Here is a 27011-nt window from a genome sequence, read left to right on the forward strand (position 1 = left end):
TTAGGGACAAAAGTTGAATGCATTTGATGTGCAAAGAATTTAGAAATGCAACCTCTTTGATTTTATCTATAACCAAATAAGTCTTTGCTACATGCTGGATGGTAGGAAAGGAAAACAAATGTCTAATCTGGTTGAAGAGGCACAGTGTTTCTCCAGGAAGAAAGTTCAGTCTCAGATTTTTCTGTCTTTTCAGTCCTTTACTTTCATTCAAGATGGCATCCAAGGATGGAGCAAAAGGTTGTGGTTTGAGTTACCAGGTGGGGATACCAGGTGGTTGGGTATAGTGTACTTCAGCATGTCTCATCTCTGAGGCAGCAACTTTTGTCCATCAGCCTAGTGCCTGCCCTGCTGATTTGTGTGGCTAAAGTTTGTGGCTACTGTGATTCCAGGTCTGTACTTAATAACTGCTCCCAGGAGCACATTTGCACTGTTGATAGGGTAGTAAATCGACACAGCCACTATGGAAAACAGTATGGAGATCACTCAAAAAATTAAAAATAGAACTACCATAAATCCATTAATCCTTATTCTGGATATGTTTCCAAAGTAAATGAAAACGGGGTAAAAATATATCTGCACTCCTGTGTTCATTGCAGCATTATACACAATAGCCAAGGTATGAAAACAACCCACATGTCCATCAGTAGATAAATGGATATACACACAATGGAATATTATTCAGCCATGAAAAAGAAGGAAATCCTGTCTTTGCGACAATATAGATGGATCTTGAGGGCATTATGCTAAATGAAGTAAGTCAGAGAAAGACAGACCCTATATGATCTCACTTATATGTGAAATCTAAAAAAGTTTAACGCATAGAAGCAGAGTAGGAAAGTGGTTGCCAAGGCCTAGGAGTAAGAGAAATGGGGAGATGCTGGTCAAAGGGTACATAATTCAGGTACAAGATGAAGTTGTGGGGATCTAATGTAGAGCACGGTGATAATACCATGGTTAATAATACCAGAATATAAACTTGAAAGTTGCTGAGAGAGTAGATCTTAAATGTTCTTACCACACACACACACACACACAGGTAATTATGTGGGGTTATGGAGGTGTTAGCTAACACTGTGGTGGTAATAATTTTGTAATATATATCATTTGTATATATATTTATTTGTGTATATATATTACAGGTTATACACCTTAAATTTACACAATATTATATATCAATTATATCTCAGTAAAACTGTAAAAATATAAAAGAACTGTTTCCAGCTTTCCAATAGAAATTTTCACACTGTGACCTAGAAATGAATAGAGCAACATTCTAGCTTGAGTTTCCTGGATCAGTTTCCTATAAAGCAAGAATTTTAGCCTGAGAACCACTCTGCACAAGGGAATATAAATATTTTCACAATAATTCATCCATCTCTTGGCTCTATAAATATCTCCTGTGTGAAGGATTTATTCACGAAAAAAAATGGCTGTTGAATGTTGCTATTCCAATTGAGTGAGTGGTTCATTCATTGGAGATCTAAGTGATGATCATAAATAGAAATATAGAATACTAACACTGGAAGGAACTCATCTCTGTTTTATAGGCTTGAGAAAACAGCCTAGGTTAAGCTAAGTGACTTACTTAAAGTCACCTAGTTAATAATTGGCAGAGCTGGAATCTGAATCTGGGACCTCTGAGTCTTATTACACCACAGAAGTTTAAAAGTACTTTTTTACTTACCTAATTACTAATTCACTACAAACTAAAATGGAGTCTGCATGTTTCTTATCAATAATTAAAATGTTAATATGCATATACTGTTACCTTTTTGGGAAGTTCAGTTGGGTTATGAATAGTCTTCATTAATATTAATTAATTAAAAGTCTTTAATTTTCTGGGGCACCTGCGTGACTCCCTTGGTTAAGCATCTGACTCTTGATTTTGGCTCAGGTCATGATCTCACACTTGATTAGATCAAGCTGCCTGACAGCATGGAGCCTGCTTGGGATTCTTTCTCTCTCCCTCTCTGTGCCCCTTCCCCACATGCACACGCACACACTCTCTCTCCAATCAACTTTAAATTAAAAAAATTTTTTTGTTAATGTTTATTTATCTTAGAGACAAAGCCTGAGTGGGGGAGGGGCAGAGAGAGAGAGAGAGAGAGAGACACAGAATCTGAAGCAGGCTCCAGGCTCCAAGCTGTCAGCACAGAGCCCAACGTGGGGCTCAAACCCACCATCCCTGAGATCATGACCTGAGCCGAAGTTGGAGGCTTAACTGACTGAGCTACCCAGGCACCCCAATAGAAATAAACTTTAAAAAAAAATAAAAAGTCTTGGGGCACCTGGGTGGCTCAATAGGTTAAGTGTCCAACTTCGGCTCAGGTCATGATATCATGGTTCGTGAATTCAAGCCCTGCATTGGGCTCTGTGCTGACTGCTTGGAGCCTGGAACCTGCTTCAGATTCTGTGTCACCCCTCTCTCTCTCTGCTCCTCCCCCACTCATGTTCTGTCTCGTTCTCTCAAAGATGAATAAACATTTGAAAAAATTAATAAAAATAAAGTATTTAACTTTCATACAAATATCTATTTTACAACCAAAACAGTTCTGAATCAATGTGAGTGACAGAACACTGGGATTTTCTCCTGGGTCTCAGTATTATGTCTTTGGAATGCTTTATTTCAAGCAAGCATTTTTAATGACATCAAGTAGACTATTTCTAAGAGTTCTTTTACTCTTAAAAATTAGAAGAAGAAATACCCAAAGAAAGTATTTGGGTCAATTGGTAATTGACTAATTCCAAATCACAATTACACTGTATTTTATGTCTCCATATAGATCCAAGAACAGAACTACCTGACTCCAGCATGAAAATCCTGTTGAGAAACTCTCCTGCAGAGCTTGTCTCCCAGCCACGTCTACACATATGCCTCTGTGGATAGTACATTAATACTACTCACAATAGAAGGTATTGTTCTTTATAGTTAGTCAAATTAATTATTTGAGCACCCCAGGATGTACAACATGAAAGAACAGCTTTATAGATATTCAGGGCACTATATAATATGCCACGGTGAATTATTGACTCTAATGAGAACATCTTTAAAAGGCTGAACTCCCAGGGGTGCAGGATGAAGAATTGGGAGGAGGGGCCCGTACGTTAAATCAATAATTAGGAAGAAAGGAGGAAGACAGACAGATTGGGGCAGAGATTTCTGAAAATTGAACACTTGTCATCTGTGCATCTCCCTTGCTGATAATTCATTAAATGAAGATTAACTTCAGTAACTTATTGACCAACATGCCAATAAATCCTGAGCTATAACATCTGTGATGCAGGAAATGGACAAGCCTAGATACCTTGCCAGGGGATGGACTAAGTGTGATGTGACTTAGAGAAATTCATGAGCATACTTAAACATTGTGCTAGTTATATGTGTTTCACATTTATATACTGCGCTACGTATCATATTAGTTTGATAGGGCATATAAAAGAAGCAGGTAACATTCTTAAAGGTGTTAATAGTTTATCTAGACATGAACTATGCATATATATGGTTCACTCAAGAGGATTTACCCATATTTCTTGAAACACCACTATGATCATTTGCGACAAGGAATTGTATCCTTTTCATCATCTTTGACTTTATCTCATGTTCACATTTTATCTAAGTAAACTTTCTTTAGAAACAGACTGTTTTCACTGTTGCCATACATGCTACCAAAAGAACAGAGATGGTATAAGTTTGTGTGCATCATGACAAATTTTTTTTAAAAAGTGTAATTATAGACGGCAGTGAAATTTTTGGAAGCACTTCTAGTCTTCTAGAATCACTTATGTATATTGTGTTAAAGGCTTTTCTGACAATAAATCAGATGTGGAAGAGTGATACTTTTGGACCACTTCTCAAAGTTCAATTGGTTAAGGTCCTGGAACATGAGGAAAACCCCAATATTCAGCTCCTAAGAGAAATATGTATATTCTACACTACTCAGAAAAGTTTCAAAGATAACTATCATTTTGAGGTCTTAGGGAAATAAGGGAGGTAGTGTTAGGGAATCCTCCATTCTTCACTTTCTACGGTAGTGCCAAGAGGGTTGGGGATGAGTCTACAGTTGTTTGGGACTTGCTGGGTTCCTTCCACTAAGGTCTCCCTTCCATCTGCCCTATGAAGGGGCTCAACTCAGTCTACCCACAGCTCCCTCCAAGAGTAGAGAGCACATAAAGAATTCATTCCCACCAACACATCCTCAGATGAGGTCATCACAGTGTCAAGGTCTGTCTTTCCCCTGGACCTTCTATCTATTACCAAGGCTTCCAGAACCTGAATCCTGTTCCCTTCAACCTACTCCTTAGAACCTTCACAACTGGGTCTTCTAGCTGAGGCCATGGGTCCCTGTTGCCTGAACTCTTAGGGTCTCACTGCCAATGCCTTCCTGGACTGGCCATCTACCTGTTCTGTAGCCTGAGGTGTTACTGCACGTGAATTTCAAACACACACACACACACACACACGCACGCACGCACACACACATGCATTCACACAAACACACACTCAGGGTTTCTTCATTCTGAGATTTTATGAAAGAACAATGGTAACTGCGGCAACCCTTGTTGTCTCCCTGTGGAGTTTTTGAAAGATTGATGTTTTGTATTGTTTTTTCATCCTAGAAAACATTGGCCTCAAAAGGCAAAAAGTCTCTGGCAAGAGAAATGTTCTTAGAAGGCCCTGAAAATATAGTCTCCTTTCATGACAGTTAGCAAAATATCTTCTGTCACTTCTGGGACTCTCATTCCCCCTCTGTGCTGCATTCATAGCGTTCAAGTATATTAAGCATTCACATCATTTATATGTGGCCCAGCCTCTGTTCTAATCCTATGTATTAGTACAGCTAACTGCAGCTCACTCAGTGCTGCTGTTTGCACAGCTGGACATGTCGGATAGAATGAGTTCATCCCTTCAAAGATGAGCTTAAAGCCGCCGTCTAGTAGTGTCTTTCTTTTTTACACCTACGACCATTCCTCATTGTTCTCACAAGCACAGTGAGTTTTAATGAAGTCATGTCTTTTAGTGTAACGCTGCAGGTGCACAAATGCTGATAAACCTCCTTAACTCACTGTCAGATCAGCATGTTTATCTTCAAGCTGCAGAATGTATTTAATTATAAGATATGAAAAGGTCCTTCAGATTTGTTCTCTGGGCTCAGAACTAATGACTCATCTATGAAGCACAGTGTCTCCCCAAAGGTTATAATGGCTAGTTGCTGATCTTCTGAAGAACTCATTCATGGTAGCATCTAGACTGCAAGGTATAGAAATTTCTTTTAAAAATAAAGAAATGGCCTCTGAAGGCCCAGGAAACTTTACCAAATACAGAGTTAACATAATCAAACCTACACACACACATGCATATATATGTGTGCATATATATACATGTATATGAATGTGTGTTGTGTGTGTGAGTGTGTGTGTGTGTGTGTGTGTGTGTGTGTGTGTGTAGAGAGAGAGAGAGAGATGCCAATATGGTATGCTGTAACAAGGTTCCAGAACTGTGCTCTAAGGAATTCACTCTTAAAATTTTAAGAGGTACATACCCCTAGGAAGTTTATAAATTAAATTTATAAATTAAATTTAATCACATTGCTTTCTTCTTAAGACTAGATTTCTGAGGGAATGGTAGTTTGACATGGACATTGGGAAGGAGATGTGTGAGGAGGGAATAGGTGCTGAGAAGAGGGTGGAGGGGCACCTGTGTGGCTCAATCAGTTAAGCATCTGACTCTTGATTTTGGCTCAGGTCATGATCTCATGGTTCATGAGATCAAGCCCTGTATTGGGCTCTGTACCGACAACGCAGTGCCTGCTTGGGATATTCATTCATTCATTCATTCTCTCTCTCTCTTTCTCTCTCTCTCTCTCAAAATAAATAAACATTTAAAAAAAAGAAGGGGGGATAACAGGGTTAGGGAGTGCTCACTTCTCTCCAGTAAGATGTGGCTGGAGCTCTCCCTTCAGAAGGAGAACACCATGGATTCAGAGGGCCATGGGGATCCCAAGGGAAGGAGAAGAGACAAACAAAGGATGTAAGTGGGAAGCCTAGCATGGGCAAGGATAGGGAGGGCAGAAGGAAGATAGGATTCAGTCACAAAGACAAATAGGCTTAGTGGAAAGCACATTCATTAATTGAGAGTTAGATAAATCATTTGACCTATAAGCATGTTTTCATCTGCCTATCTCACTTCATAGCTATTAGTGTAAGATCATGCCTTATGAACAACTTGCTGGAAAGTGTTTTAAAACTATAAAGCAAAAAACAAAACAAACTATAGCATAATGTAAATTATCATAATTATTACTTCCTTTAATCAGTTGAATATTTATTTATTGAACACTGACCATTTGCCATGTGCTATACACAGTAAAAAATCCCTTCACTCAAGTTTCTCAGAGCTCAGTGAGGAGACAGGTGAAGAAATAAATAACCATGCAAAATACACATACCATAAAGTTCTACAAGGGTAAGGAAGAAGAGGGAACATGTCTACCTGGAGAAATTAAGGCTTTGCAGAGGAGGAGATGGTTGAGCTGGGTCCTGCTTGATGAGGTCACAATAGAAGACAATGGAAAGTCAGAAGGAACAGCAAGGGCAGAAGCAGCCAGCCCCATGTGGCAAGTCTATGCTGCTCAGTGCTGCTTGGCGTAAAGAATAAAAAGCACAAGAATGCCAAATCTCATAACTAACTCCCCTGGCCTGATTCCATGCTCACCAAGCCACCTTCGGATGATAATTTGGCTTCCCGCTTAGATTTGCCTTCAGGGAAAGCACATGCTGGTCAAGAGGCTGAAGTATCCAGTCCGCTAGGTGATTATATTTCTCATTGTAAATTAATAAATCAGCATTCTGGCTGATGCATTTTTTAAAGTTCAGAAATGAAACTATCACTTATAAGGCAGTTGTAAAGGAAATTAGGTGAAAATTCACCAGGAAATCAGCCTTCAGGCTGCTGATGTGGACAATGACAGAACAGCTGTGCAAACACCACAGGTAACTTCCAGGAATGGGCTCCCGACAAAGCCGTATTACACAGTGCATTTTCTTCATACGTCAAGTGCTCCCTTTAACATTTTCCTCCATTGTCATAATCCCCTGAAATAGCCAAAAGAAGCATCAAATGTCAGTCTTTCCAGACTCCTAGAAACCAAGGTCTGGAGAATAAAATGAACCTACTGTACCAGATCCTTTACCCTTCCTTCCATGGGCTGAATTGTGTGCCCTCCAAAACTTTATGTTGAAGTTCTAACTCCTAGTGCCTCAAAACGTGTCTGTATTTGGAAACAGAGCCTTTAAAGAAATAATTAAAACTCAGTGAAGTCATTAGGGTAGCCCCTAGTCCAGTATATCTGATCTTCTTATAAGAAGAGGAGATTAGAACACAGACATGCACAGACCATGTGAAGACAGAGGGAGAAGATGGCCGCCTGCAAGATAAGGAGAGAGGCCTTAGAAGAAACAACCTTCCCCACACCCTCTTCTCGGACTTGCAGCCCCTGGTACTATGAAAGAATAAATTTCTACTGTTTAAGCCACTCAGTCTGTGGTGCTTTGTTATAGTAGCCCAAGAAATACACTTCTTTTCATATTCTTCCCCCAACCATTCCAAACAGAAGTCAACTATCTGGGCCCTTCAACCTAGACAACCCAGAAGATTGTCTACACCAGCAGGAGGAATGCATTTTAGTCCTTCATGATCGTTTTCACTCCATTTACTCAAGTGGGTGACTTTGGAGCCTGTGCCATCAGAAGCAGGGTCCAGTCCTGCTAAAGTAACCAAAGACATGGCTTCTGAAGCATGAGAGTCTGAAAGTGTTAGGCCTTTATGAAACTGTATCTAGTCCTGGACACAGATGAGGAGAAGACCTTATATCCTGAAAGTACAAGAATTTAAGATATTCTTCATTTTACCATGATATTTTTCTTATTTTCTATTTTAAAAAGCCAATGTCCTGCTGGACAAGTGAGCCACAGAGAGTCAGACCACTGTCCAGCTAGTTTCTGAAGATCAGAACTAGATCTATCAGAACATCCCTAGAACAATCTTAACTTATGGGAGAAACTCCAAAATCTCTCGTATTATTTAATGATTCATTTATGAATGTTTGGAGTACCTCAGTTCCAGACTTATGGTTTCAAGGTCTACACACATGTAAGGTTCAATTCTTTTTGCAGGCTATGTCTGTGAAAAACAGTTTGAGGGACTGGGTTCAAATATGTTTCATTCTTTCCTTGTCCACTTGTTTTCTTTTTTTTTTTTTCTTTTGGCACTTTTTTTTTGAGAAGAAGGACTAACATCTTTTTCTTTATAACAATCATCAGCAGATAGATATCGATGTGATTCATTAATACTGATGGTTCATTAATATATTGCTTTTAAATCTCCACTAAAATATACCACATTTGGAAGATAAAATCTTCTTATTTCCCAACACTCAAAACCTGCTGCAGTTCAGTTAGAATTTCCATTAAAAATGCTCCTGTTACATGACCAGTGGTAAGTCATGTGAATAGTATGTGCCCTTGAAATGATGTGATGAAAATGGCACTTCACTTCTCTGATCTTCCTCCCAAAAAACACATAACTCAGTCTAATCACAAGAAAAGCATAAGACAAATCCCATATCCCCAACTGAGGGGCATTTGATAAAATACTGGACCAGGACTCCTCAAAATTGTCAAGGCTTTCGAAATAAGGAAAGTTTGGGAAACTATCACAGCCCAGAGGAGCTTTAGGAGACAAGATGACTGATGTAATATGGATGAGATCTTGGAACAGAAAAAAGACATTAGGTAAAAATAAAGGAAATTTGAATAAAGCATAATAACTTTTCAACACTGGTTTGTTAATAGTAACAAATGTTATTGTAGTAATGTAAGATGTTACTAATGGGAGAACTGGGTGAGGGGCATATGGGAACTCTGTGTACTATCTTCGCAATTTTTCTGTAAGTGTAATATTGTTCTAAAATAAAAAGTTAACATTAAAAAATGTTCCTGTTTAGCTACTCTCCCCAAAGGCCATTCCTGTCTGTAACTGGGCTCTAATACATAGCCAATGTTCTCTAATATGTGGCTCCCCTCCCTCTATTTCCCTCTCCCAGTGCAACTTTTGTATGCATTTCATATAAGCACTTTATCTTTCAGTAACAAGAGCTTCTGTTAACTTTCAACAGTCATTTGAAGGCTGTTGCTCCCTCTTCTCTTTAAAACTAATACTTTAGTGGAGGCTTCATATCATCATCTCATCCTCTGGACAGAACCAGCACATGACTCTTGTCTTCATGTTTTCTCTATTGGGATGTCTACAACCTCAGTTCCTGGGGCAGCTTTCTCACAGAATAAGCCCCAAGTTTTCATTAAATAAAGCCCTCTGGGACCAAAGCTCAGCTGCTAGGAGTGGTAGAGAGATGCCAAGAGGCCCCACACTAAATCAGTGTGAGGGAAATCGATACCAGGGAGAGCTAGGGTACATGTTTTCAGCCCTTAGCATTAAACATCTTGCAACACTAAAGGCATCCAGATACACGCCACCTGGGACCCAATGTCCCTAAAGAGAGTATACCTTTAGTGTTTAATCATTTGGGATTTGGCTCATTATTCTGTTTTTTTGTTTGTTTTGGTTTTTAATCTAAAAGCAGTGTTTGCAAAAAAAAAAAAAAAAGTCTGTTGGACTTTATATTTAATTCACACTCAAGTAGGGTTGTATTCAGAGCCAAGCAGACCTTGATCTTCATTTATTATTCAAGAATACAATTAGTCTGGAGTTGGTTTTCAGACCTAAACACAAAGAAAGACCCACATAAATCTGAGCAGGGATAATGCCACTCTCCCTGTAACTGATGTGATGATGGAGCGAGTAGCAGGCAGCAAATCAATATTCCACCATCCTCCTCAACACAAGGCTTAAAGGAAGTCTTTGCCCCTGCTCAGAAAGCAGGGCAAGATGGACCTGCCTAGCAAATATTTACCTGAGGGAATCCCTTTTGCTTTGCAAATCATTGATTTAAAAAATATATGGGTGCTAAGAGGAAGAAAGCCTATGATCTAATAATGTATGCTCAGCACAAAAGTACGATAATGCTAGGGAAAAACTGAGCTGCTAGTCCTTCAGGAAAAAAGAAAATTTAACCCTCTGATGGGACAGGTGGAATCCTGGAAACCCTCTAATAAGGAAACAAGAGTCTGAAAACAATTGTTTTAGGTCACATATGCATACATATTCCATTGACCTTTATGGAAATAGAATGTTTCAATTTGTATCTAATAATCAGCACTACCAATCAAATTAAAATGTAAATACATAACTGCATTATAGATTAGATCAGTATGCAATAATTTTATTCCTTGAATAATACCTACTGTTTGTTGAGTGCTAACTATGTGTCTAGCACTATAATAAGGACTTCTCATTAGCTCAGTCACACCTCACAAGAACCCCAGGAAGGCATCACTATTATTATCCCTATTTTATGGCTGAAGATACCTAAGCTAAGAGAAGGTAAATAATCCTTCCAAGGTGTTACCAGTTGGTTAGAGGGAACACTGGAATTTGAATTGCTGTCTCTCTGGGACTGAAGCGCAATGCAAAGCCATCATGCTGGTGGTTCTGTCACTCTTCCCCATGTTCTCATGTACTTCAGTACAGAAGCCCTCCTGCCACCTCCAAATAGCTATTAGGAGCCCTGCAACTCTCAGCTACTCTGGCAGATCTTTCCTACTAGAAGAAAACATGCAAGAGTAAGGAATGCTCATGAGACCCATAATTCATTGCCATTACCACCTCCAAATAATTGTTGAGAATTCTGCAATAATTTAAGATAAAAAAAAATTCTTCCTCGGCAGAAAGCTTCAGAACTGTTAGATCAGAACCATTGATCAAACTTCTTCCTGCATTAGAATCACCAGGAGGGCTTGTTTTTTTAAAAAAAAAAAAATTTTTAACATTTATTTATTTTTGAGACAGAGAGCATGAACAGGGAGGGTCAGAGAAAGAGGGAGACACAGAATCGGAAGCAGGCTCCAGGCTCTGAGCTGTCAGCACAGAGCCCGACGCAGGCTCGAACCCACGGACCCCTGAGCCGAAGTCAGATGCTTAACCAACTGAGCCACCCAGGCGCCCCGAGGAGGGCTTGTTAAAACCACAGGTTGCTGGACCCCACCCCTAGAGATTCTATTTCTATACTTTGAAGCTGGGCCTAAGAATTTGCATTTCTAACATGTTCTTAGGTGATGCTAATGCTGCTGGGGCAGACCCATGCTTGGAGGACCACTGTATTAAACTATCTGATTAGCATAAACATTATTTAGCTTTTCAGATAGATCCAGTACAAACAAGTCTGAATATATTCCCAAACACAAAAAATAACAGACAACTTCCAGAGTCAGGGCCAGTTTCATGGGTATTTAACCAGTATGGTTGCACAGGACCCTGTGCTTATAAGGGTCCTGCACTTGGTTTTTAATGTTCTGCAGTCACTCTCTTGAAATTCTTATAATAATTTGATCTTTGAATTTTGTGTTTTGTAAATGAAGTTCAATAAGACAATGGGGTGCTTGGAGGTATTGAAGCCTTGGCATGGTCCCACCTCTGGCCACCACTCTACCTCCCTGGGATGGGTTCTCACTCCCCACTGTTTGTTCCCTGACCCCTGGTGCTCCAGCCAACCTAAGGTGGCCCTCCCCAGACCTGCCCCATAACAAATCAGGCAACTACTGGTCATGTTGAGAGAAGAGGTTAGACCTGTATTCTTCGGCCCTCTAGGGGCCTGGGCATTGCTATGAGAAAGGTCAGTGTTCAGTGCAAGTCCAGAGGCTTCTCTGGATGGGGCAAGGTGGTGGTCATCCCCAATCCAGGCTGACAATACCTTAGCATCTTCCGTAGGTGACTCAGGATTCCACCATCCAGAAATGGAGACTTTGGTGGGGAAGACTCCTATAATTCTTCTGGATTCAAAATTTTCAAGTTGTTTCAGTTATTATAGCCTGATTCTAAAGGAGAAACAATTTAAGCTGAATAACCCGTCTTAAATGAAAGGTTCTACAAACTTTTGCAGATAAGCTTTGAGTGGGGAATTCCAAGGGCTTTTTTTTTTAGCTATTGAAAAGTGATCACAAAGAAAAAAAGATATTTGAAATACTTGAACGGAAGTCATAGTGAGAACTTTGTTTTATCTCTGTCTTCCTTCCCACCATAACTAATTCATTTGCAGGTGTGTTTAATGATTTATGTCCATCTACATCATTTGAAGGGTACCCTAGACCACATTTCTCAATTAAAGTACATATAAATTAACTGGAGATTTTGTCAAAACATAAATTCTGATTCAGTGGGCCTGGAATAGAGCCAAAGAATCTGCATTTCTAACAAGTTTCCAGGTGATCGTGATGCTGCTGATTGATTCTAGATCCTTGTCTCAAAATATGGTCTATGGACCAGTGGCATCAGCAGTACCTAGATGTATAATGGAAATTCAGAATATTTGGACACACCTATGACCTACAAAAAAATAATCTGCATTCCAATAAGTTCTCTGGGGGAAATTCATAAGCACATTAAAGTGTGAGAACCTCAACCTTCCAAATCATATCCTCCTCCTATTTCTTCTGCTTTCCAAGGCCACACAGATGGGAATCAGTCACTGGGACAACTGGTGACTATCCCAAGTTTATAATATGGTAGGTCTTAGGAAGGACACATTGAACTTTATTTTATTCTCTCTTCTGACTATCCCAACTATGTCCCAGGATAGCAGAATTTTTGGCTGAGGTCCAAGGCTCATTTTTAGTTTTGTTTCCATAAAATATTTGTAGGACTAACATTTTCATTACATGAAGATTGCAAAATCTGGAGAAGGGGGAATCCATAGGGAGTAATAGATTATACTTTAGAGTGGGACCAAAATTTTTCTGACCCATCAGGCCATTTCTGTGAGTAGCTACAAATTATTCATAGCCTTAGATAATAAAGTGCAGCAAAGGAAGGGCGCCCGGTTGGCTCACTCAGTTGAGCATCGGCCCAGGTCATGATCCCATGCTTCATGGGTTCAAGCCCCACATTGGGCTCTGTGCTGTTGGCTCGGAGCCTGTGGCCTGCTTCAGATTCTGTCTGTTTCTCTCTCTCTCTCTCTCCCTCTCCCTCTCCCTCTCCCTCTCCCTCTCCCTCTCCCTCTCCCTCTCCCTCTCCCTCTCCCTCTCTCCCCCCACCCCTCTACCTCTCCCCTGCTTGCAATCTGTCTCTCTGTCTCCCCAAAAAATAAAGAAACATTAAAAATTTTTTCTAAAGAAAATGCAGCAAAGGAACTCTAAAATTACTGTAATTCACTATTAAACTTTCATGCTACTTGCTCTGAGAAGGACTAGAATAGATGGTTAGGAGTACGCAAAGTCTCTAGAAACAGTCTGAATTCAAACTCTAATTTATGCCCTCTGTGACCTTGGGCAAATTACTTAACCTTACTGTGCCTCAGTTTCCTCATTTAAAACAGGATTAAATAAAGTAATAAAGCTCTTGGAACCATGTCTTGTTGTAGTAAGCTTTACAAAGATGTCTAAATACAAACTTGAAAAGATGGCTAAATTTTAAAATTTCTTTTGCAGGGCCTCCACATTTCTGTAATTTAGGTTAATTGAATCCGATGCGTTCTGACTAGGTACACATTTTCCATTTCATTAGAGAGAAGACGAACATCCCCATAGTTACTACAGCAATTAACACATCAAGCATTGAGAAGCATGATGAAAGTGGGACCGGCAGCCATGGCCCCCAAAGATCCTAAAGGTGAAGGCTTGAATCTATCTCTCTATTTCATGGTCATCCACTAGCTAGAGGAAGAAAATTCAGAATATGCCTCCAGACTCCCACATACACAGAAAATCTCACCAGTGTAAAACCAATTTGTTTTACTTTAATACTCAGAGATTGTTGTTTTCTGAATGGTTAAGCATCAAAAGCTGCCAAGATACTGTGCAAAATGAAATTTAAAATAGCATGTTTAGCAATTAAATCTCAGTAAATTGGCTAGTATCAGTGCAATAAAGTGCAATATACAAACACTGCTTTTCCACTTAAATAAAAACCTAAGGGGAAAACCCATATAACAGAGACTCTCAGATTTCAACACCCCTTCTCCACCCAAGATATTGAAGATAGGATCAAATATATTGCAAGATGTCTGCTGCACTTACAAGCTTTTCAAATGCCTTCCCTACGAAGCCAGTTTCCCTTGTGCTCCATCAATTATTTCTTTGTTTTGCCTGAACGGTGCTTGTAAACTCCTCAAGGTGTGCTCCTGGGCAGTTATGCACATTTGAGATTTTTCCCTTCTGATCCCTACTTGGCTGTCTCTGGACCAGAACTGATTTGCAGGCAAGGGAAAACTGCTGAAAATTTCATGACATTTAGATTTAAAAAGCATATGGTAGTGGCTCAATAGGTTTGCTTACCTTGGATTAAAACCTATTAACGTTCCAGCATTTTTCCTCTCTGTGAGATTCATTTCTGACTTGCGTGTAGTGACTTGCAAAGTGCTTCATTACAGCTCAGGGGCACAACTGATGCCACACAAGCCATTAAAAATGAGTTTGTGAGAGTACAAAAAAGAAACCTTTGTAGACGAGGGCCAATTTGTTTCGAAGACGATGCACTGTGAGAGCATTCACAAAGAGGCAAGCATTATCTCAGATTCAAGCTATGCCGTTTTCTCTCCTATTTTTAAATACCAAATAGAGAACTGGGAGAGTCCTTTCTTTGTGACAGCAGCTTTGGTTCCTGCCCTTATTTTCTGCCATTATAGCTCCAGTTAAGCTGTATGAACAGTCCTGTGTTTTGGGTTTTTTTTTTGTTTTTTTTTTGTTTTTTTTTTTTTGCTTTGGATAAAAATACATAATTCTGTTTGGCGTCCTAAGGGGAGTCACATTATTCTCTATGCCTCAGTTTCTTTACATTCAAAATGCCTTCCTTATCAAACTCAGGATTATTGGGAGGAGTCAGGAGAGCTAATGAATATAAGTTTTAAAAGTAAAAATCAGGCAGAGAGAGCACACAGAATTATTTTTGTTATTAAAGCAGGCACACTTACTATTTGCCATTTCAAGATGCCCCCATTTTTTTTAATGATTGCAATTTAATTTGGTTTTGATTAATCCTGTTATTTTTCCCATATTCAGCCTGGCCGCAGGCTTCCAGGTAGACAGCTTTGGATCAGGGTTTCTCAATCTCAGTAATCTTTTTTAATTTTTTTAATGGTTATTTATTTTTCAGAGAGAGAGAGAGAGAGAGCAATCAGGGGAGGCACAAAGAAGAGAGAGAAAGGGAGAGAGAGAGAATCCAAAGAAGGCTCTGTGCTGTCCACGCAGAGCCCAGTGCAAGGCTCTATCTTTTGAACTGTGAGATCGTGACCAAAGCCAATAGCAAGAGTTGGACATTTAACTGACTGAGCCACCCAGGCGCCCCTCAGCCTCAGTAATCTTGAGATATTGGGCTAGATAATTCTTTTGGCAGGAGTGGGGAGGACTGTCTTGTAGAATGTTTCATGGAATACTTGACCTCTCCCCATTAGATGCCAGTATCCCACATACCCAATTGTAACAATCAAAATTGTCTCCAGATAATGCCAAGTGTCCTGTGGTAGACAAAGTCACACAGTAGAGAACCACTGCTTTTTGGAGTTAATCAGGCTGGTATTGTCACTGGTTGCATGTATAGTAAATGGAGAATAACAAGAACAGTTTAGCAAAATCTATAGAAACCAGTGGGCATACTCCAAGAGCATTTCACAGTTTGTACAGTGCAGATATTAACCAAACCTGAATGCTAATAGTAGTCACTAAAACCCAGAATGAGGCTGAGGCTTTCAAGAGAAATTTTAGAGTGGAATTTGGAGGAGACAGGAAGGTACTTCAGAAGGATCCCCTGAACTGCAAGTATACATCTATCTAATAATAGGAAATGCCTTCCCATTCCAGGGGCCAGAAAAAGAGGGAAAAAATACCTGGGACAGAACTGGTCAAAGGGAACATGCAGACAGAGAGCAGAAAGGGTTTTCATGTTGCACAGAGAGTTACTGAAAAGGAAAGAGGGCTGGGCAAAATGATATGTGGAAAATAAAAAAGCAAGAAGAGTGGAGAAAAGGATGAGAGAAGGAAGGGCAGGAGAGAAACAAAACTGACAGTGGACATAGAGGAAAGAAAAGGGGGGAAAGCCAAAAAGATACAAAGATATAGTTAATTTCTGAGCTTTCCTGGACCCACCTGAATCTCTGCTCTAGCCTCCCCACTGCCAGTGTGGCCTTGATCAACTTGTACCTACCTTCTTGCAGGCTACTCTGCCCGTTGGGTCAGGCAGTAAGGGGCTGACTGGTCAAAAAAGAGATAGGACCTACTGCTCTGCTCAGGCTTCAGTCCACATTCTGCCCTTTCCCCATTCAAATCTAGTTGAGTCAATGGCTGGTTCCCAATGCTAGCCATGTCCTAGCACAATATCAGGTGCATCCTAAGCACAGAATGGATGTGATGATGGTATACAATCCTTAGTCTGACCTTCAAGGCCCTCCAGGTTTTGCCTTCACCCTGCCTTTCCAATGTAGACCATCCTCAATTCTGATATTTCCCAACTGTGTTTTCTAGCAGCTTGGTGTATGACATTAATTTCTCTTGTGATTGCTCAACCAGGATTGTCTCTCCTACATGAAAGTGTGACACAATTTGTAACTTCTGTAGCATTTAAACACATGTGATGGTTCATTATGGAATTTGTGTACATTTTGCCCTTCCTACTAGAGGGTTAGTTCCTGCAGGGAGCACATAGAATATATTAAGTGCTAACTAAATACTGGATGAAGGAAAGGGAGGGAAGAAGTTGAGTCTAATGAACCTAAGTGCTAATAGAGGGGAAATAGAAGAACGAATAAGGAAAAAGGGAACGGAAGAAGAGGAAATTTAAAGTGTATTTCAGAGTATTTAAAAAAATTGTATCAGTGTCACTGACCTCTGTTGTTAAAAACTCCAAAAAAAGTGAAGATAAAAATGAAGGTGTTGATAGTGTTAAATAATACTTATTTTAAAGAAACCAGAGATATTCTTAAAATAAGAACTTTAAAAACTTGATGTATATTCCTAGAAAAACACTGGCAAAAATCACTTCAATAGCAGTTTCAGAGACATAACAATTCATTTACCTGGAAATCACTTATTTAGTGACCTCAGCTATCTCCCCAGTTAGTCAAGGACAAAGCAAAAAGCAAAAGAGAAAGGCCATTAAAAGAGACACCCTAAGTTCAATAGACTAAAACTCAGGTAAATAAATCCAGGATTAGAACGTATTTACCCTCTTTTCACACAGATTTCTATTAAGAATGTGTAGAAAATATTTTCCACCTGATAGGTAAATATGTCAGCTTTAGAAAGTATAAAAAGGAGTCTCTGAAGAATGTGTGGAAATCAGGAAATGATGACTAACACCAAATACCTACGATCATTGCCTCAGCCTACCTTCAGAGGCTTATCTCCAGAAAAGCTGCTTCCTACAGAAAATGAGACCATGGAAAGCAAGCTTAAATCCAGAGAAGCTAGCCATAGCTAGATAGATCATCTGAACTGCTCCAATTTAACAAGTATCATATACCTTTCTGCCAGTCTCCATGTGTTTGAATGCTCTTCAAGGCCTCCTGCATGTAGACTTTACCCCTGCTGTTGGGTACTCTTCCTCAGACTCTTAGAGGAAAGTCCATGCCTCTACAGCTATGTTCAGCTGCCTGACTTCATGTGACCATACAATCAGACACAGATACAGGGGCCTGGATGTAGGCTTGAGACTGTAGTTCTTGGCTGGCATACCTTGGTGGTGGTTACAGCATGATAGAGGAAGAGAAGCTAGAAAAAAACAAAAACAAAAGCAGCATACCTAGAAACCTAAAATGGCAGAGGAGTTAAGAGACATTTAGACTCATCTAAGTACTTGAAACCCAAAGATCCTTACTGAGATACTTTATTTAAGCAACAACAACAACACTCTCAAAAACCAAAGAGAGAATTTTTTTTTAATATTCATTTATTTTTGAGAAAGAGAGAGCAAGCAAGGGAGGGGCAGAGAGAGGGGGACAGAGGATCTGAAGCAGGCTCTACACTGACAGCAGAGTCCGATGTGGGGCTCGAACCCACAAACCATGAGATCATAAGCCGAACTCAGATGCTGAGCCACTCAGGTGCCCCAGACAAAGAGAGAATTTCGAAAGTAGCAAGACAAAAAAGACTCATCACATATAAAGGAATCCCAATAAGGTCATCAGCAAATTTCTCAGCATAAATCTCGCAGGCCAGGAGAGGGTGGGATGATATACTTAAAGTATTCAAAGAAAAAAGCTGCCAACCAAAAATACTTTACATGGCAAAGTTGTCCTCCAAAAATGAAGGTAAAGACTTTCTAATACTCTGATACTGTAATGGTAGTAAACTACTTTGAGTGCTAAAATACAGGTTAAAAGATAAAAGTGATGAAATAACTATAGCTACAATATTTTGTTAATAAATATATAATATAAAAAGATGTACATTATGACATCGACAACATAAAGTAGGGTAGTGACAAGTAAATCTGTAGAACTTTTTTATGCAATTGAAGCTAAGCTGTCAGCTTAAAATAGAGTGTCATAACTATAAGATATATAATGAAAACACTGTGGTAATTACAAAGTAAGTAAACATAATAGAAATGATTAAAAAAAGAATCAAAGCAGGCTACAACAAATCATTAATTGACAAGAAAGACAACAAGAATGGAAGAAAGGAACTACAAAACAGTCAGAAGGCAGTTAGCAAGATGACGATAGTAAATCCTTATCTACCAATAATTATTTTAAATGATTATCTACCAATAATTATTATCTACAAATAATTAATTATGCTCAGGGGTGCCTGGGTGGCTCAGTCAGTTGAGCGTCTGACTTCAGCTCAGGTCATGATTTCATGGCAAGTTTGAGTCCTGCATCAGGCTCTGTGCTGACAGCACAGAGCCTAGAGCCTGCTTCAGATTCTGTCTCTCTCTGCCTCTATCCCACTCACACTCTGTCTCCCTCTCAAATATAAATAAACATTGAAAAAAATTTTTTAAATAAATAAATGCTCACATTCTCCAATTAAAAGATGTAGAGTGGCTGAATGGATTTAAACAAACAAAAAAACCCAAGACCCAACTATATGCTGCCTACAAGAGACTCAAACTTTAACAACACTCCTAGACTGAAAGTGAATGGATGGAAAAAATATTCAGTGAAATGGAAACCAAAAGAAAGCAGGGGTAGTTTTACTTATGTCAGACAAAACAGACTTCAAGTGAAAAGCTGTAACAGAAGACAAAGAAGGTCATTATATAATAATACAGGGACCAATTCATTAAGAAGATATAACAATTTAAAAAATAAATACACCTAGTATAGAAGAATCTAAATGTATTAAACAATTATTTACAGATCTGTAGGCAAAAATAGCAATGCAATAATAGTAGGGAACTTCAGTACTCCACTCTCAACATGGATAAATAGATCACCGAGACAGAAAACCAGTAAGGAAATAATGGACCTGTACTACAGACTAAATGGACCTAACAAATATACACAGAACATTGTCCAACAGAAGAAGAATATACATTTTGCTCAAACACACATGGATCATTCTCCAAGAGAAATCATATGTTAGGTCATAAAACAGGTCTCAACCAATTTAAGAAGATTGAAATCATATCAAGTATCTTTTCTTTTTTTTTTTAAGTATCTTTTCTGACCACAATGGTATGAAACTGGAAGTAAATAACAGGAAGAAAATTAGAAAATTCATAAATATGTAGAAATTAAACATCAATCACTGAACAACTATTGGGTCTAAGAAGAAGTCAAAAGGAAATAAAAAAAAATGACTTGAGACAAACAAAACTGAAAGCACAACATTCCAAAACTTATGGGCTGCACCAAAGCAGTTCTAAGAGTGAAATTTATAGTGATATACACCTGCACTAAGAAAAAAACTATCTCAAATAAACAACCTAAACTTATACCTCGAGGAACTAGATAAAGAACATACTAAGCCCAACATTAGTAGAAGAAAGGAAATAAAGATTAAAGCAGAAATAAGTGAGATAGAAGCTAGTAAGACACTAGAAAAATCAATGAAAATAAGAGTTGTTTTTTTTAAAGAAACAACATTGACAAACCTTTAGCTATACTTACAAAAAAAGAGTCGACTCAAATTAATAAAATTATAAACAAAAGAGGATACAAGAGAATACATTACAACTAATACCACTGAAATACAAAGGATCAAAAGAGACTACTATTGACAATTACACACAAAAAAATTAGATAACTTAGAAGATATGAATAAATTCCTAGAAACATACAACTTATCAAGACTGAATCAAGAAGTAATAGAGAATTTGAACAGATCAATATCAAGCAAAGAGATTGAATCAATAATGAAAATTTCCCCCAAAAATAAAAGCCCAGGACCAGATGACTTCACTGGCAAATTCTACAGCACACTGAAAGAAGAATTATTACCAACCCTTCTTAGACTCTTCTAAAACAATGAATAAGAGGAGGTACTTCCAAACTCATTTTATAAGACTAGCATTACCCTCAAACTCCAGCCAGACGAGGACACTACAAAAAAAAAAAAAAATACAGACCAGATACATAAACTCAGATATATACATATAGATATATACGCTCACCATTAAATTAGAAAAATATGGTCTATAATTATTAGACCACACAATTATTATGTGGATAGACAATTGTGTATTAAGTCCCTCTTTGTACCAGTGAGATAGGTAGAAAAACTAAGAAATTATAAGATATGAGATAATGTATGTTAATATTATTTGGAAAAGCACAAATAGTCCTCAATTTTCACCATTCCTGGAAACCAAGTCATAAAGAAGATCATGTTTCCCACTAGAAAAATGAAATAATTGGTAGTTGCATTACTGACCAAATATTCAGCAGCAAGGAAACCATAAATATGAATGACAACATGTTTTAACCATCAACTATAAACTCTCAAATTGTTTAAAACACTAGGCTGATGCTTTAATCCCCAGGAAAAAATATGTTGAAAGGTATGGCTTATCCTCAACAAGAAAACTCTCATCAAAATAGATCTGTAGTCAGAATAAATGAATGGATCAATAAATATCTGTTGTGTTAGGCATTATGATTGTTGCTGAAAGAAATTTGAAAGATGACTTCTACCTTAAAGAGTTGACAGTTGCCAAAAGTCTGCTAGAACTGATACATGAATTCAGCAAAGTCACAGGATACAAAATCAATGTACAGAAATCAGTTGCATTCTTATACACTAATAATGAAGCAACAGAAAGATAAATAAAGAAACCGATCCCATTCACAACTGCACCAAGAAGCATAAAATACCTAGGAATAAATCTAACCAAAGATGTAAAAGATCTGTATGCTGAAAACTATAGAAAGCTTATGAAGGAAATTGAAGAAGATATAAAGAAATGGAAAAACATTCCATGCTCATGGGTTGGAAGAATAAATATTGTCAAAATGTCAATACTACCCAAAGCTATCTACACATTCAGTGCAATCCCAATCAAAATTGCACCAGCATTCTTCTCGAAGCTAGAACAAGCAATCCTAAAATTCATATGGAACCACAAAAGGACCCAAATAGCCAAAGTAATTTTGAAGAAGAAGACCAAAGCGGGAGGCATCACAATCCCAGACTTTAGCCTCTACTACAAAGCTGTAATCATCAAGACAGCATGGTATTGGCACAAAAACAGACACATAGACTAATGGAATAGAATAGAGACTCCAGAATTGGACCCACAAAAGTATGGCCAACTAATCTTTGACAAAGCAGGAAAGAACATCCAGTGGAAAAAAGACAGTCACTTTAACAAATGGTGCTGGGAGAACTGGACAGCAACATGCAGAAGGTTGAAACTAGACCACTTTCTCACACCATTCACAAAAATAAACTCAAAATGGATAAAGGACCTGAATGTGAGACAGGAAACCATCAAAACCCTAGAGGAGAAAACAGGAAAAGACCTCTCTGACCTCAGCCGTAGCAATTTCTTACTTGACACATCCCCAAAGGCAAGGGAATTAAAAGCAAAAATGAACTATTGGGACCTCATGAAGATAAAAAGCTTCTGCACAGCAAAGGAAACAATCAACAAAACTAAAAGGCAACCAATGGAATGGGAAAAGATATTTGCAAATGACATATCGGACAGAGGGCTAGTATCCAAAATCGATAAAGAACTCACCAAACTCCACACCTGAAAAACAAATAATCCAGTGAAGAAATGGGCAGAAAACATGAATAGACACTTCTCTAAAGAAGACATCCGGATGGCCAACAGGCACATGAAAAGATGCTCAATGTCACTCCTTATCAGGGAAATCCAAATCAAAAGCACACTCAGATATCACCTCACGCCAGTCAGGGTGGCCAAAATGAACAAATCAGGAAACTATAGATGCTGGAGAGGATGTGGAGAAACAGGAACCCTCTTGCATTGTTGGTGGGAATGCAAACTGGTGCAACCACTCTGGAAAACAGTGTGGAGGTTCCTCAAAAAATTAAACATAGACCTACCCTATGACCCAGCAGTAGCACTGCTAGGAATTTACCCAAGGGATACAGGAGTACTGATGCATAGGGGCACTTGTACCCCAATGTTTATAGCAGCACTCTCAACAATAGCCAAATTATGGAAGGAGCCTAAATGTCCATCAACTGATGAATGGATAAAGAAATTGTGGTTTATATACACAATGGAGTACTATGTGGCAATGAGAAAGAATGAAATATGGCCCTTTGTAGCAACGTGGACGGAACTGGAGAGTGTTATGCTAAGTGAAATAGCCATACAGAGAAAGACAGATACTATATGTGTTCACTCTTATGTGGATCCTGAGAAACTTAACAGGAACCCACGGGGAAGGGGAAGGAAAAAAAAGAGAGGTTAGAGTGGGAGAGAGCCAAAGCATAAGAGACTCTTAAAAAATGAGAACAAACTGAGGGCTGATGGAGGGAGGGGAGGGTGGGTGATGGGTATTGAAGAGGGCATCTTTTGGGATGAGCACTGGGTGTTGTATGGAAGCCAATTTGACAATAAATTTCATATATTTAAAAAAAAAAGTTGACAGTTTCATCAGGGACATTTACATAAGTAACTGCAATGCAGTGTATGAAGGAAGGGTTTAGTACCAGAAGTATGACAATAACAGCCAGCATTTATTGAGCACTTACTATGTACATGGCACTGTTTGAATTGTTTTATCTAAGTGAACTCATTTAATACTCAAGTCAGCTTGCAAGGTAGGTACTCCTATTAGTTCCTTTTTACAGATGAGAAAATTGGTAGTGGAGAGTGGTTAGATCACACAACTCAGATGTGGTAGAGGCAAAATTAAACCCACACAGTATGGCTCAGAACCCACATTCTTAAAACGATCCTGTATTGCTTCTTAGAAGAAGAAAGCTGTATTAGCTCAGAAGAAAAAAAAACTTAATAGATTACTTTTAGTTGGTAAAAAATCTAAGAAGCCTTTCTGAAAATATTGGAATTTGTGTTGGAACTGGAGGAACATACAGCTCTTGAATTTGCAGAAGCATGACGGACGGCATTCCCAGTGCACAAAGTCTGGGAAATGAGAAATTGTGAAGCACAGGGCAAGTTTTTTACCCACTCCTTTTACTGATCTTTATTCAAAGAATGGAGTATATTTTAAGAATGCCCCTCACTTGTACCTGCCTTAGATCCTCTAAATTGGTGATTGGCATCCCCATCGACCTAGTGCCTAAGAGAATTCAGAACAGAATCAAAGATTTCCTTCACCATCCCCAGCACCTACCATTCTTACCTACAACACATCCCAAGTCCTCTCCCTCTCCCCCTTTCTCTTCCCACTATCATTGCTTCAGGGTAAGCCCCATGACTCCCACCTACACCACAAAGTAGCCTCCTGCCTCAAGTCCCCATTTTCAGCCTCAAACCCTTCAATCCAGTCTTCACATCAGTGCTAGAGTATCTTTCTAAAATGCAATCTGATCAAAGTGCTTCCCCACCTATAGGATAAATCCAAATTTGTTATTGAGGCATTAAAATCCACTTGTGATCTAGCTGCTACCTAGCCACATCTTCTGCCATTTGCCCCTGTATTCAGCCACACTGAACTACTTATTCTCTGAATAGGTACATGCTCGCTACGGACAGCTTTCTCACCTAAAAATCCTTCCCCATCCATCCCTACAATCCTCAACTTCTAAGTCTACCCTGAAAATTTCTGTTCAGGTGATTCAGCCTGCGTTCTTCCTCTGGAAGTCTTCAATGACCACTCAATGCAGGACAGGCATTTTTTCTAGGTTCTTGAGCCTCTATTTCCCACATCATATTGTAATTGCTTTTACATGTTTCATTATTCACCAGACCATAAACTTTACAGGCAGGGGCTTTGAGACTCATTCTTACCTGTATTTCCCAGTGCTCACCCCATGTTTGGTAAGTAAGTGAATGATTTATTGGATTCTAGAATTCTAGGATCATGGATACATACCCAGCCCCAGCCTATCTTATCCACCCTCTTCTTTAATTGAAGGCTCATCACTGTTTCTATTCTGTCTTCTTAAACCAAATTAAGATAGCAAGATAATTACACATTACTGATAATTTCTGGTATCTTTATGTTATCATTTTTAAAACTGTAAGAGGAAGGAGGTGGTTTAAAATGCTAAAAAACTGGTTAATCCAGATTGAAGAAAGAGATCTATACATTTAATTTAAATCCAAGGTGTGCTGAACCTTCAAGAACTGTCAGTGACATCTTCATCTCAAAGGGAGTGTCACAGTTAAACATAATATTGTTTGACATACAGATTCTGTTCATAATCTGATGATATAAGTTTGTACATTTTTTTATATCTGTCATTCTAGTTACTTACTTTAATCTTTCCATTGATTTTCCTATAGTATCTGCTTTTTGTTTGCTTTTCTTCCTCCTTGACTAACTCAAGTGCAATGGACCCACATCCTCAGCTAAGCAGCTGCAGGTCTCCCTGTCCCTCTTTGCTTTTATACTGGGGTTGCTCTTTCTCCTCTGAGGCAAAACCCATAGCTTCCTGGAACTTCTCCATCCCCCAGCACTCAGGTCCTACTTCCCTCTTGCCCCCAAGCTGATTGATGCGGGTCCTGCTTTGGGGTTGTTAGTGATGGCTTAGTGATAATGGGACTACTTCCTAGTAACATTAATAGTAGCAGCAGCAGTAGTAATAGTTAATGTTTTTGGAACATTTGCTATGTTCCTGACACTCTGCTAAACAATCATCCTATGGATAGTCACTATTGAATTCTCATAGCACTCCTATGAAAACTAGTGAGTGGAAGAACTCAAAGAAGCAGCTCCTTAGTAAAGCTTGTAAAGGGCAAAGGTGAGAAGGTGTACACCTCACTCCCCCTGATCTCAGGTTCTCCAGCCCTTCTTGTCCTCTTGCCACCTGTCTCCCTGCTGGAACATAGATTGAAAGAACTGCTACTATGGCCACTGACCTCTTTCCTCTGCATCTTTACCTCTTCACTTTGCCAAGAGCTCCTGACTCCTGTTGCTTTTTATGCTGACCCTCTTTTCAGATCTTTGGCTCCTGATCACAGGTGTATCTCTGAAAAATAATGGCATTAAAACAACAACCTTTCATCATTACCTTTTTTCAAAGAAACAACACTTTTAACATCTAACCAGTTAGAGTATCAGGTTAAGGGATATTTTGTTCAAATGGAACAGATAGACTTCTATGAAAAATATAGACTAGACTGATCTCCCAACAAACTCTTACTGCTAAAGCAATGTGGCCTCCACAACCTCAACACTTAGATACAGGCTAAACTTGGAACCAACTTACGAGCTTCCCAGTACTAACTGGCCCTGCTGCCTGTCCTGCCTGAGTGATGCCTTCCTTCATCCCTCACATCTCAGTGAACTCAAGACTCGGAAGAGATTTAAGTAGCTCCTCTTCTCAAGGTAATAATCCTTCACTGGGATCACCTCCCCATGCTCTTGATTACATTCATTCTTCAGAGAGTTAACCATTCATTTTATGAACTACTTCTGGGCCTTATACATACTTCTATGTTTTTCACATTATTTTGTGGCCATGATTTGTCACCTTCACTGGACTCTGAGCTCCTTGAGAACAAAGGTCCTATCCATGTCATCTTTGCTTCCCCAGTGTCTAGCACATAGTAGGTCTTCAATATGACTAATGAACAGACTGACCCCTCACAGTAGAGAAACCAGCTTTTAATAAGTGGGAGACACAGAGCTCAATAAAGTGCTTTGCAGAATAATTTTATTAATAATTTCAACATGGCAATCATTTTTGAAACACAATTCTTAAATTGTCTTATTTTCAGTATTCAGTAGGTAAACAGATTCAATGCCTAGATCTCCCCCTTTCCCACTGATGCCCCATAGCAAAACAACAAAACTACAGAACAGGGGATCCTAATAGGGACATTACCCTCCACCAAGGACAGTGAGTACAGACTCTCACCAATCACAACACCAGGGAGAGATTTGCTAAGTCATTAATGATAAGTCCATGTGGAATTAAAACTGTCTTGTTCACTTTGGAAGTCCTCAGTACTTCATATGTAATCAAATAATATGGATAGGTAATGGATCGGTTAATTATGTTAGCAGAAATGTGAATGTCCCATTTTTTGAGAGGGAAATAGTCCTCAGTATTTTTGCTTGGAAGTGGTGAGCAGGAGAGGAAAGAAGATAAGACAGAAATGAGCTAATGGGTATATCTGATGCTCAGTGTTCTCACCTGAAATAAAGAGCAACTCCAGCCTGTCCTGGCCCTTCATGCAGGTTTCTCTAAGACATCCAGATTGACCAGAGGCTGTCTACACTCTGTGGCCCAGAGTTGGTACTTTCTCAATCCGTAAGTCAAGAAACATGAAGGAAATGCAAATTATGAATTGT

At 39.0% G+C, this 27011-nt stretch overlaps 1 long non-coding RNA gene across 5 annotated transcripts in view; it reads left to right on the forward strand.

Annotated features, from left to right (window-relative positions):
• The window catches only part of LOC122207382, a 301136-nt gene that overhangs the window by 149088 nt on the left and 125037 nt on the right, over positions 1-27011 (forward strand). For 4 of the 5 annotated variants that reach the window (XR_006196817.1, XR_006196807.1, XR_006196811.1 and 1 more), the window contains one exon: positions 2784-2913. This is a non-coding gene — a long non-coding RNA (uncharacterized LOC122207382). Of the gene's footprint in view, positions 1-2783; positions 2914-13672; positions 14223-27011 lie in introns of those variants that run through there. The other variant, XR_006196816.1, reaches the window with a different exon arrangement.

This window comes from Panthera leo, chromosome A2 (assembly GCF_018350215.1).
Source record: "Panthera leo isolate Ple1 chromosome A2, P.leo_Ple1_pat1.1, whole genome shotgun sequence".
In the NCBI taxonomy this organism is placed as follows: domain Eukaryota; kingdom Metazoa; phylum Chordata; class Mammalia; order Carnivora; family Felidae; genus Panthera; species Panthera leo.